The sequence below is a fragment of the Pectinophora gossypiella genome, chromosome 8 (assembly GCF_024362695.1).
Source record: "Pectinophora gossypiella chromosome 8, ilPecGoss1.1, whole genome shotgun sequence".
NCBI classification, from domain to species: domain Eukaryota; kingdom Metazoa; phylum Arthropoda; class Insecta; order Lepidoptera; family Gelechiidae; genus Pectinophora; species Pectinophora gossypiella.
Window position 1 is genome coordinate 16039671 of NC_065411.1, and position 11658 is coordinate 16051328.

The 11658-nt window shown below is 40.5% G+C and overlaps 1 protein-coding gene across 1 annotated transcript in view; it reads right to left on the bottom strand.

Annotated features, from left to right (window-relative positions):
* Positions 1-11658, bottom strand: part of LOC126369198 (uncharacterized) — a 456612-nt gene that overhangs the window by 165771 nt on the left and 279183 nt on the right. The window lies entirely within an intron of this gene.

Below are 11658 nucleotides of genomic sequence, written 5' to 3' on the forward strand. Positions count from 1 at the left end.
TTCCTGTCGAAAATATCCTGATTTTTTTTTCAGTTCCATACTTTTGCGATGGAAAATTTCACTTGACATCAACTCAGAATTATGATCTGAATCATCCCTCAAAGTTTTTGTTACGATGTCACTAACACCCTGTATAAGCGTGCTATACTAAAACTGTTTATAGTTTAGAACACGATCCCTAATCTACTTTAACGACATGCTAAGATACGACGCATTTTACTTAGAACACATAAGATAACACAGTGCCACGCCTGTATTCCCCAAAGGGGTAGGCAGACGTGTAGATAACTAATACAGGTGTGAATACTAATACATACACACTTCTCGTCGTGATACTGAATTCGAGTTTATGATTTTAAATTAACGTTTAGATCATAGATGATTGATTCATGTGGTTACCAGAATTTGTGCCCGGTTAATGGCAATAGGCTCGCCCTCTATTACATAGGATGTGAAAATTAGTTATTTGTTTTGTATGCCGAATAACTACGTGGAGCGACGGCGGCAACCAAAATTGCTGGCAGTGCCGCGGGGGCGCACCAACCTGCTTAACAAATTGCCTTTTATCCGCGCACTGCACACACTCAATGAGGTTGCAACCGGGATCGACTTATTAAATTTGTTTGTAGGTAGTCTGAGCGAATTTGAAAAAGCTACCGTGTATGTATTTTGTTATTTGTCATAAGTAGATATAAGTGCTGTACCATCGAATTAAGATGGTCCTGTAATGATAGTTTTAAGTTTTGATAAAGAAATAAATAAACATAGCTGCCGACGAGTGGGTGTTATACTATACACCCCTGACTACCCCTTCAGGGATACAGACTTGATGTTATTTTATGTTATATATTGACCTATGATAAGTCACTCGTTCTCCGAACAAAGGTATTACGGATTCCTTATAAATTCGACAAAATTATTACCTCTACAAGCCGTAAATATATTCCCACAATCATGACACTGAAACATCGCAAAGCACAAACAGCGTTATAACATGTAATGTAACTCGCAACGAACTCGCCATAACGCCACGTACACGATGATTTTAAACGGAGATGAAACAAAATGGCGGGCGGGACATGTTCGCTCTTCGCTCGCACCTGTCCGGAAACCGATTACAATGATAAACTGCGGATTTCTGCGTTCCTGGTACAATATACCTGTACTATACTTATCCTGCGCGGATGTGTGGACTAAAATTGATTTTTTTTGTCGTGATTTCCCGTAGAGGGCATTAACTACTTGGCCGGACAAATGGGCAGCGCTGAAGGCTCTCACCCGGTACAACGTTTAAGACAACAGGCCCAGTGCCCTGTTGGGCGCGAACCTCGGCTTAGGGCGTCGTCTGAGAGGAAAAATATTTGAAAGAATTAATCGACCCTAGCGGGTCGATAAGCGCTGATTGAGAGAAATCGTCGACCACGCTGGTGAAATCGGTAAGTCCTTGAAAAGTGAAAGGTACCATCTTATTTGTTTGATACACATTAATTGCAAAATAAGAAAAAACAAATATGAAAAAGAAAAATATAAGAAAAGGAAGAATCGTAACTTCTTTTTCGAGACTTTCCCTATACTTACATTTGAAAATAGCCCAAGCTTAAGGAAAAGAGGGAAACATTTACGGAATCAGCTTTCTTTAGTCTTCTTACCAGGCCTGGTTTTTGTTGACAACACAAGTAGGAATCACGGCAGTCTTTTCTTTAAAACCATGACATCATTCGGTCATTAAAGACGGCGACGCCTCACCACCTATCACGTTGGTCTAACAAAAAGCTCGGTGAAGTGTGGGTACTTAGTTCATCTTGCGATGGACGTACCTCTGACTATCCCAGTCGGGATATAGTCGTGAGATTATGAACGGGTAAAATTGAAATGTAACTAAAGAATAAAAAAGGAGAGCTAGGAACCAAGAAGTGTAAGGAGCAAAAGAGAGAGCGCGCGGAATTTCTCGCTCACACTTATGCGTTAGAGGTTAGACGGTACAAAGTAAGAATGTGATTTTCGCATAGAGTGTGTAGCCACACTTAGTATTGGTATCGCGATAGATATAAATAATTCGACAAGCTGACATCGTTGAGAATCTGCTTCTCTAGCTACCTATTGTAATGTATAATTATTGAAGAAGGAAAAATAAGTAGATGAAATAAAAGTGTAAGAAAGTGGGTTCACTCGAATTTTATAATGTGATAGCATAGCATAAGCTCACGATACATACCAATTGGGGCAATCAGAGGAACATCCATCGCAAGATGAACTAAGTACCCACACTTCACCGAGCTTTCTGTTAGAGAGAGCCGTATCACCCAGCCAACCAACTGTGAAATTAATAACTTGGGTGCAAGCTATAACAGCCTCCGTGGTCTAGTGGTTAGAGCGTTAGGCTCACGATCCGGAGGTCCGGGTTCGATTCCCGATGGGGACATTGTCGAAATCACTTTGTGAGACTGTCCTTTGTTTGGTAAGTACTTTTCAGGCTTGAATCACCTGGTTGTCCGAAAAAGTAAGATGATTCCGTGCTTCGGAGGGCACGCTAAGCCGTTGGTCCCGGCTATTAGCCGTAAAAACACCTCCACCAATCCGTATTGGAGCAGCGTGGTGGAGTATGCTCCATACCCCCTCCGGTTGGTTGAGGGGAGGCCTGTGCCCAGCAGTGGGACGAATATAGGCAGTTTATGTATGGGTGCAAGCTGATTCAAACCGGTGTTTGAATCAGCGCTCCCCGTTTGAGAACCAAGCCGATGAACCACAGGACCACAGTGACGTACCGCAAGGAGAGAACCACCGCAATTAATGAACCAAGCTATCGGTACGTAGAATGCTAACTGTATCCAGCATGCTCTAACATCACACAGGTTTCTAACTAAAAAACATAATTGCCTGCCACACACAGGAATTTGATTGGATGGCCACTGATTTCACTGAAGTGCTAGACATGGCACGAAAATGTTTTAGATTATAGATAACGAACGCGAAACACGTAACGCTCAACATTTGCGGCAACATGCACAACAGCGCGCGACGTTGCCAGCTGAACGCAACATGTCGCACGGCTTATTGTTTGTTTAGAGAGCATCGTTAGTTGAGCATCAATTGTTGTCACGTGGAGACGTGACGCGCAACAACACTAGTTCCTCTGGCGACATGTTGTCGCCAACGGGCGTGTATTTGATGCGTAGACACATGACGTTGTTAAACAAAAGTTCCGCGCTAACTTTCAAATTGTTGGCCAACATGTTGTTGAAATGTTGCCAAGTGGATACGCGGCTTAAACGTCTTTGGTAGTAGTACGAGACGCTCAAGTAATAGTTGAGGTTACCTTATATTTTACAAAGCATAATTATTATAGGCGAAGTTATATTTTTTTCTCTTTCTATATCAGTGAGAACTATAAACTGATCCCATCTTGGTAGTTGATGACGTGGGTTTTGTTATGGTCCGCTCTCGTACTAATATATACAACAAAATTTATTATGTTTATGTCCATATCAAAGATCATGACATCAAGAGTCTGAGGAGCGATTTTCAACGGATGAATTTAAATAAAATTATTTTTACCATTTGCAGCTATTCCTTGAAGATGTGATCTCTAAAACATAATGACTCCTGTACAGGTAATTTACATAAGTAAGAATATTTCGTGTCTTTCGTTTCGTCAATTTCAGACATGATTTTAATAAATATTTCAGTAGTAAGCTCTTCAGTAGTTCGCAGTAGTCGAACACTTGCCTCTCACTTTGAGGTCACAGGTTCGAATCCAGCACAGGCCTAAATCAATGATTGTCGAATTTGTTTACGAATTAATGTTTCAGTTTCAATCATGCGCTCAGCGGCGAAGGAAATCATCGTGAGGAAACCCAAATTCCCGAGAAATGCATATATATGTGACCTAACCTGTATTGGGCTGGTTTTCACTTCGCGGGTTGGAAGGTCAGACAGGCAGACGCTCTGTAAAAAACCGGACCTGCCAAATTTTCAGGTTAGGTAAGCGGACTCTGTGAAAAACGGCATAATGCTAGGGAGAAACAACAGCAACATAACAACAACAACAGCAACAACAACAAACAACAGCAAAGTAGGGGGAAACATTCCAGTAGTGAGTTTATCCTTTCCAGTAAGGTTGTATATCGGAGGATCCGTCCGGTTTAATCTTTCATCCCCTATTGCTGGGATGAAATTTTTCAAACGTCATGGATTTGACAAATGTTTTCCGACCATCCTGTGTGCGGTACGAATTACGACGAGGAATTTTGCGTTTTTAATTGGAGCAAATGGGTGGAGGGATGAATGTTGTCGTGAATTTGTACATACATACACACATACATAAATAAGTATACTCTCATGCGGGATCCTCAAATAGAAACAGGCTGAAACAGGACATCGCGATTATCATAATTTTCTTCTCAATATAAAACATAATTGTCTTTTGGAACAAGCATATGAGATCCATAGCATATTGTACCACATCATCTTTGCAGCATTATCCCGTTTTTCACAGTGTCCGCTTACCTAACCTGAAGATTTGACAGGTCCGGTTTTTTACAGAAGACGACTGCCTGCCTAACCTTCCAACCCGCAAAAGGAAAACCAGCTCAACACAGGTTAGGTCACACACCTCCGAAAACGTGTGTTATAATTACAATTATTATCATTAACTAAATATTCTTTTTAAGTTTTATAAAAAAGACACCCTCTTCGTCACCCTCACCCCCTCGTTAACTAATAGCAAGTGGTATGTTTGTCATTACGTCGTTATACAAGTCCATTTTAATTAATGAATAACGCTTTGGTGTGATACCGGCTTGATGAAGTTGTGATCGTTAATAGGGGTTTTTTTTTTTTAAATTACTGACTAGATATAGCCTGTGGCTTCGTCCGCGTTGACGTTACCCAATCGGGTAATCACTCTAGCCATAGAGGCAGCCAATCAGCTCGCGACACCAAACACTTCAGGACCCCGATACCGACCCCGCCGGCGTGGTCGACGATTTCTATCAATCAGCGCTTATCGCTATCGACCCAATAGCTTCTGGTAGCGTAAACGTTGTGAGTCGATAGCGATAAGCGCTGAATGATAGAAATCGTCGACCACGCCGGCAGGGTCGGTATCGTAGTTCTTCTATCAGTAGTAGTGTAATCGGCAAACGAAGCTACCGGCAAAGCATGATATCGACGGATATCGATAAAACTTTCGTAAACGCGAACAATTACATCGAACGGTTTTTCGCAGTACACTTCCTGCTTCAGTCTAACAGTCTTTTGTTCCACACTGGTTAACTCTCTTCAGTGCGGTTAACTCTTTGGCTATAAACAATAGTGGAGCCACCATGGTATCCTAGTGAGATAGGGCTCCTACTTTCGGCAAGAGAGAAGTAAAACTATCGTAATCTTCATCATCGTCTTCCTAGTGTTATCCCGTTCTGCACAGGGTCAACATATTTAACCTGAAGATTTGACAGGTCTGGTTTTTTTGCAAAAGCAACTGCCTGTCTGATCTTCCTATCCGCGAAGGGAAAACCAACCCAATACAGAGTCTCAAAAGCCAAGGCAATCTCGGGAATGTTGGTAAAACTATCAACATATTTGTACAAAATGTAGCTTACAGGGAATGGCCGACATATTGTCCACACGACGAAATTCTGTTAGAACATTACATTTTATCTAAAAGCGGGAATTGGGAAGTATTTTCCTTGACAATGTTGCTGCAACGGCGCGCGGCGAACAAACAGAATCTGTCACAAAACAAAACAATATTTTATAGTTTCGCCTCCCGATCGTGACCGTATCGAGTATTGAAGAATGTATGTCGCTTGTTACAGGCAGAAGCGGATATAATTATGTTAAATTAAAAAGAAGTTTTTGATACTGCATACACATATATATCTCTATCTATCGTGCCTTTCTCAGTCGACAGTCCGGAGAGTTAGAGCACGCATCGCTATTTTCACTAACTTTTCGACCGTTCATGTTAAATACTTCTTAGAACATAATTGTCGTCCCTTTCGTACTAAACTGTACCTATAGCTCATCTCTTTCACCCTAGGCAATTAGCTTGTGTTAAATTTACTTCATTTGGTAAATAAATATTTTTTATTTTTCTTTTACTTTTCATTTTTACTATAATATCTCTGTCCTTTTGTCGTTCTAATCATGCTACGTGACATGAGGTATAATGAAATTAAAATTATATAAAGAAAAAAAGTTAAAATTAATACCAATAAGTCGCTTTAGTATCAACAGTGGTATCAAGTTATATTCGATTTCTTTATGACACTGCCCACGCATTATAATAAGCCCTTTATGGGCGTGAGGTTTTGTATGTATCGCTTTCCAGCTATTCTCTCGTGACTTACACCACTCAATCCTCGTCGCCAACTCAAAGCACGTACCCTTAACTCAAGACATGTATGTTATCCTGACCACGATACTGATTTCTGTTGGTGCGGGATAAGGAATTAATTATAGACGGTGACACGGTTGATTTTTTTAGAGAAAATTGTGTGGGGTCTTTCCATAACAGTAACACACACACACACACACACACGCACATGCACACGCACGTACGCACGCACGCACGCACGCACGCGCGCACCCACGCACCCACACACACACACACACACATGGCGATACGGATCACATCATATTAGTTAAACAATAATTTTTCTGACGTGACTCTTTTTAGATTTTCCTTAAAAGACATTCTACTTGGCTTCATTTTAGAGTCTACAAGAATGCTCATATAAGCGTGGGCTCAATTCACCTTCTGCTCTCGTAACCTCATCAGTCCTGGTGTCAGGGCTACTAGTGAGCCGCCAAAGGCCCCTGACATGGCTCATGTAACGACTACCTACTCACATCAGTAAGTATTAACCGGTACCAACGACTTAACGTGCCTTCCGAAACACGGATATTCTTACTTTCGAACAATCAGGTGATCAGCCTGTAATGTCCTGGCCACACTAGGGATCACAAAGTAATTTTTGTGATATTTCCCCACCGGGATTCGAACCCGGGACCTCCGGATTGTGAGTCTAACGCTCAAGCACTAGACCACGGAGGCCGTTACCTTGTCATGGATGTACTTCTAACCAGTCTAATTGGGAATACAGTCGAGAGTTTATTTATGTTACGTAATTTATGTCTTTTGAACTGAATGTAATTTTTAAAAAATAACTAAAATTGACATGAGTTTACCAACAGGAAATCCCATTTGACATCAAATCAGAATCATGGTCTGAATCATCCGTTAATTTTAGTTATGATGTCCCTACCCTCATCATTATCAGCCGTACGACGCCCACTGCTGGGCATAGGCCTCCCCCAAGGATCTCCACGACGATCCAACTCAGTCCCTGCCCTGTATAAACATTTTTCGGGGTACTTGCCTAAGTGAAAAACCAAGCGAAGTCCATAAAAAATGTAATTAAGTACTTACATACGCAAGAATTGATGTGCCCATGTGCAGTTCATCTTGATATATCTTCTCTTGCTTAACATGGATTGTTTTATGCACGCATCAGTTCAAAGTAACCTTTTTAAGGCATCCAAATTTGTCTATCTCTGTGTTCTTTTGCCAGTCCTTATAAAAATCTCCACCTTGTGTATGTGTACATATTAGTATGTGTGTGAATATGGTGTGGGTTAAGAAGCCACACGACCACGTGAGCTGGTCGTTAGCCGACATGACGCTCCGGCGATCCGATAATCCTCTCCTACCCTGATCTTACCCGGGAGTCACTGCTGTTGGAGGTGGCAGAGATATTTCTGTACCGTCGATGAAAAGTAAGTCCAAAATTCGTGTTTTGAGAAAAACGAGTTTAAAGTTAAAAAAAATCTAGCGCGTGACTGATTACGAATAATGGAACAGAAGTTAGATGTGTCCATAGGTAAAGATGGAAGGTTTCTTTTTTAATACCTACCATTATTGTTTTGTTATAGAACCTAAACAATAATGGTAGAGGATTAAAATAAATTGCATGTATCACTTAACACTAACTTTTATACTGTGGAAATTGATACAACTCTACTTATACCTTTTTACACACATAACTAGTTATTGTAGATATATCATATTTCAATTAATAATTCTTTCTCTAGTCTCTCGTATCCCACTTCTCAGCCCCTTCCCTCTCCTGTCCCACAGTTCTTTATCCAGGCAGATGTTCTGCCAATCCCTCTCATCCACATTGTCTTTCCATCTTCTTTTTTTTGGCAGAGATATACAAGATATTAATGACATCGTAACGAAAATTTTGAGGGATTATTCAGACCATGATTCTGAGTTGATGTCAAGTGGAATTTTTCGTCGCAAAAGTATGGAACTAAATATGAATTAAATAAAAATGAGGCAGGGTACTTAGTACATTACTACTGACTAGCAATTGCAAATATAAGTAGTTGTGAGCTCATATTATGTTGTTGTATGCTGACGACTTTGTTCTGCGCACCGATTACGATATAGATTTGTGTGTAGAGATCGGTACAAATTTATGAGCGTATCATGTACCTGTAAACTTCCTCGGTTATGCCATAAAAAGATGAGTGCTTTAAAACATTGAAGAATATTCTGAAAGAATAGTCTATACTCTTCGTCTGTGACTTTGGAGTTGAGTCTTTCCCAACGAGTGTATGAGCTCATCGCTCCACCGAGTTGAGGGCGGTCAACTGAGAGCTGGCAGAGTCGCTGATTTGTGGGAAATCCGCTTAACAAAACAAAGTCTTCTCCACATTACGTATTCTTAGATCGTTGGTCGTGGAACGATTTCCCCCTTCAATGACTGGCAGATTTTTGATCGATGTCGCCCAACCCGCTAGACATATTTATCTGCTCCAGAAAACAATTTCTGCCAATATATATTTTCGCTTAGATCATCTTTTTACTATAACGTTCGTTCTTGGATAATATTATTATATAAACAATTGGGAATATTGGGAGAAGGTCAATATTGGGAGTAAGATTTTGTAGGGAGTTTTGAACCGCGTGTAAAGAATTACCATGCTCTTTGCACGAGGTATTGAGTCAATATCATTAGGGTTATTAAGTTTGTTTGTTATAGCCTCGTTTGCATTTATTGTGGATTAATAATGTTTGAGGTATATCTCCGTGTTCCGGAAGGCACGTAAACCCTTAATTAAATTAAATAGCACAATACACGGTATTTATATATATTTTTTTATATATCGTAATGGGAACGTGAACACGGCAACACGACGTCCGAAATCACTTTGTGAGACTGTCCTTTGTTTATCAAGGTCATTGCAGACTTGGATCACCTCATTGCCGGAAAAATTAAGATGACCCCATGCCTCGAAGGGCACTTACACACGCCATTAGCCGTAAAAAGCATCTCCACCAACCCGCAGTAGACCAGCGAGCTGGAGTATGCTTCATAAGCCTTCCGCTTCATTGAAGGGAGGCCTATGCCTGTGGGATGTATATAGGCTGTTGAAGTTTTGAGTTTAAGTATGATTTCTTTTTTTTATATTTTGTTATTTTTCTTGACCATGACTTTCTGGGGGTGGAGGCCTGGAGTCCTAAAACACAGGGTATCCTAGTTTAGGCCCCAGCCTCTACAAATATTGTATTTTTGTATGTATTAATGTATCCATGTGTAATAAAGATTTTACTTACTTACTTATTATATTATTGGTTAAGTTGGTACAGCTTTTAAATTTAAAAAATCACGTTGTTGAGTAGTTTCTTATGCAACTAGTTCGACTCTGCGATAACTACTAACGTGATTAGCTTCGGATATCCTTCGTCACAGTCCGGACAAAGAAAGAAAAGTTTTCTTTCAATTTTTTTTCAACTTAGAGCTTATAATGATTATTATTATAAGGCACCTCGTGTCGCCTATTTTATATTGCCGTGCCCTTCAAGGGCGTCATATGCATTCTTGCTATGTTCCACTTTAATTATATTTGTCACATGCAAAATGAATATAAATATGCGGTACACTTACGTACAGACATAATCCATTCTAGTATAATGCTCAGCGCAAGCCACCAACCAATCGCAGCGCGCTTCTGTCATTGTTACAAAACGTGGCTAACTTCGCAAACTGACGTATCTGCATTTTTTGTTGCTAAAATATTTTTATGTCTTATTGACAATAGCAAATTGGCTGTATGGGCTATGATCCCTTTGCCTGTCCTACGGACAAAATAATCAAAAAAAAAAACGTGCAAATCAGATTTGCCAAAACTTTCAGATTCCTCAGTTAGTGACGGCAGCGGCGAAATGTGGCAGTAGCGTGTGACAGGTGTTCAGCCTGCAATGTTCTAACCAAAAGGGAACACAAAGTGATTTTTGTAATTTGCCCCACGGGGATTCGAAGCCGGGACCTCCGGATCTCCGGACCTCGGATTGACTACAAGATATTTAAGACGTATGCGTGTAAGAGAGTTGTAAAAAGAGGTGTTTTGTAAATACACATTTAATTTGAATGGTAATACGGGAATGTCATCGAAGTTTCTGGAATATTAACTTACTAACTCACCAATCACTGAACCACGGAGGCCGTTACGGCGGTGAATGAGGGAAATCGTCGACCACGCCAGCGAGGTTGGTATGGGCGTACGCGGCGAGTTTCAACTAAATGTTATAAAAAGCATGTCAACTGCTTGTCACTGCCTGGTGCCTACGATCGGTGACCCGTTTGCATCGACATTAAACCAGTTAAAACTGGATAACCATTCCTACACTATAACATCAGGGTTGAACTTCGCTAACTCTCTTAAGTCAGGATTAAGCCACGTTCAAACTAATGAGTTATGTAGCTTGAGTTAATTATTCCTAAGTTAATAAGTTCCAATTGCCTGTATTTGAGACTTGTGGGAATCGTTACAAGAGCCACGTCAGGGGACTTTGGCGGTCCATAAGTAACCCTGACACCAGGGTTGATGAGGTTGGTAATTCACCTCACAACCCACACGATAGACGAGACGACAAATAACACCCTGTATATTAAACAAGTCATCACATGACACAAAATAGGTTATCATTGACGCCGATTTTTTTTATGGTAATTATTTATATTTACATACGCATTTTATCCGGGTGCGATTAACATTTGCGTAAATAAATCATACATAAATAAAGTGATATCCAAACATACACACAATAACACGATAATACGTAATACATAATTAGTATATTATTATCTGTATATAATTTCACACCTCCATGGTCTAGTGGTTAGAGAGTCACGATCTGGAGGTCCGGGTTCGATTCCCGATGAGAACATAGCCAAATTAATTTCATGAAAATGTCCTTTGTTTGGTAAGGACATTGCAGGCTTGAAGTAAAATGATTCCGTGCTTCGGAGGGCCCGTTAAGCCGTCGGTCCCGGCTATTTGCCGTAAAAATACACGCTCACCAACCTGCAGTCGAACAGCGTGGTGGAGTATGCTCCATTCCGTTTGATTGAGGGGACGCCTGTTGCCAGAAGTGGCACATACATGTGGGATATAGCGTAACACAGGATATATTTTACTTCTTTTATTTTACACACACCTTATATTAAAACCAAAATCCTCTCACCCGACCGACATCGCACCAAAGACTCCCCTCTCTTACTATATAAAACTGCCTTACATCCCATTCATTAGCCATCCTCCTTTCATATCATAAACAATCAAATTCCCATTCATTATCCTTAC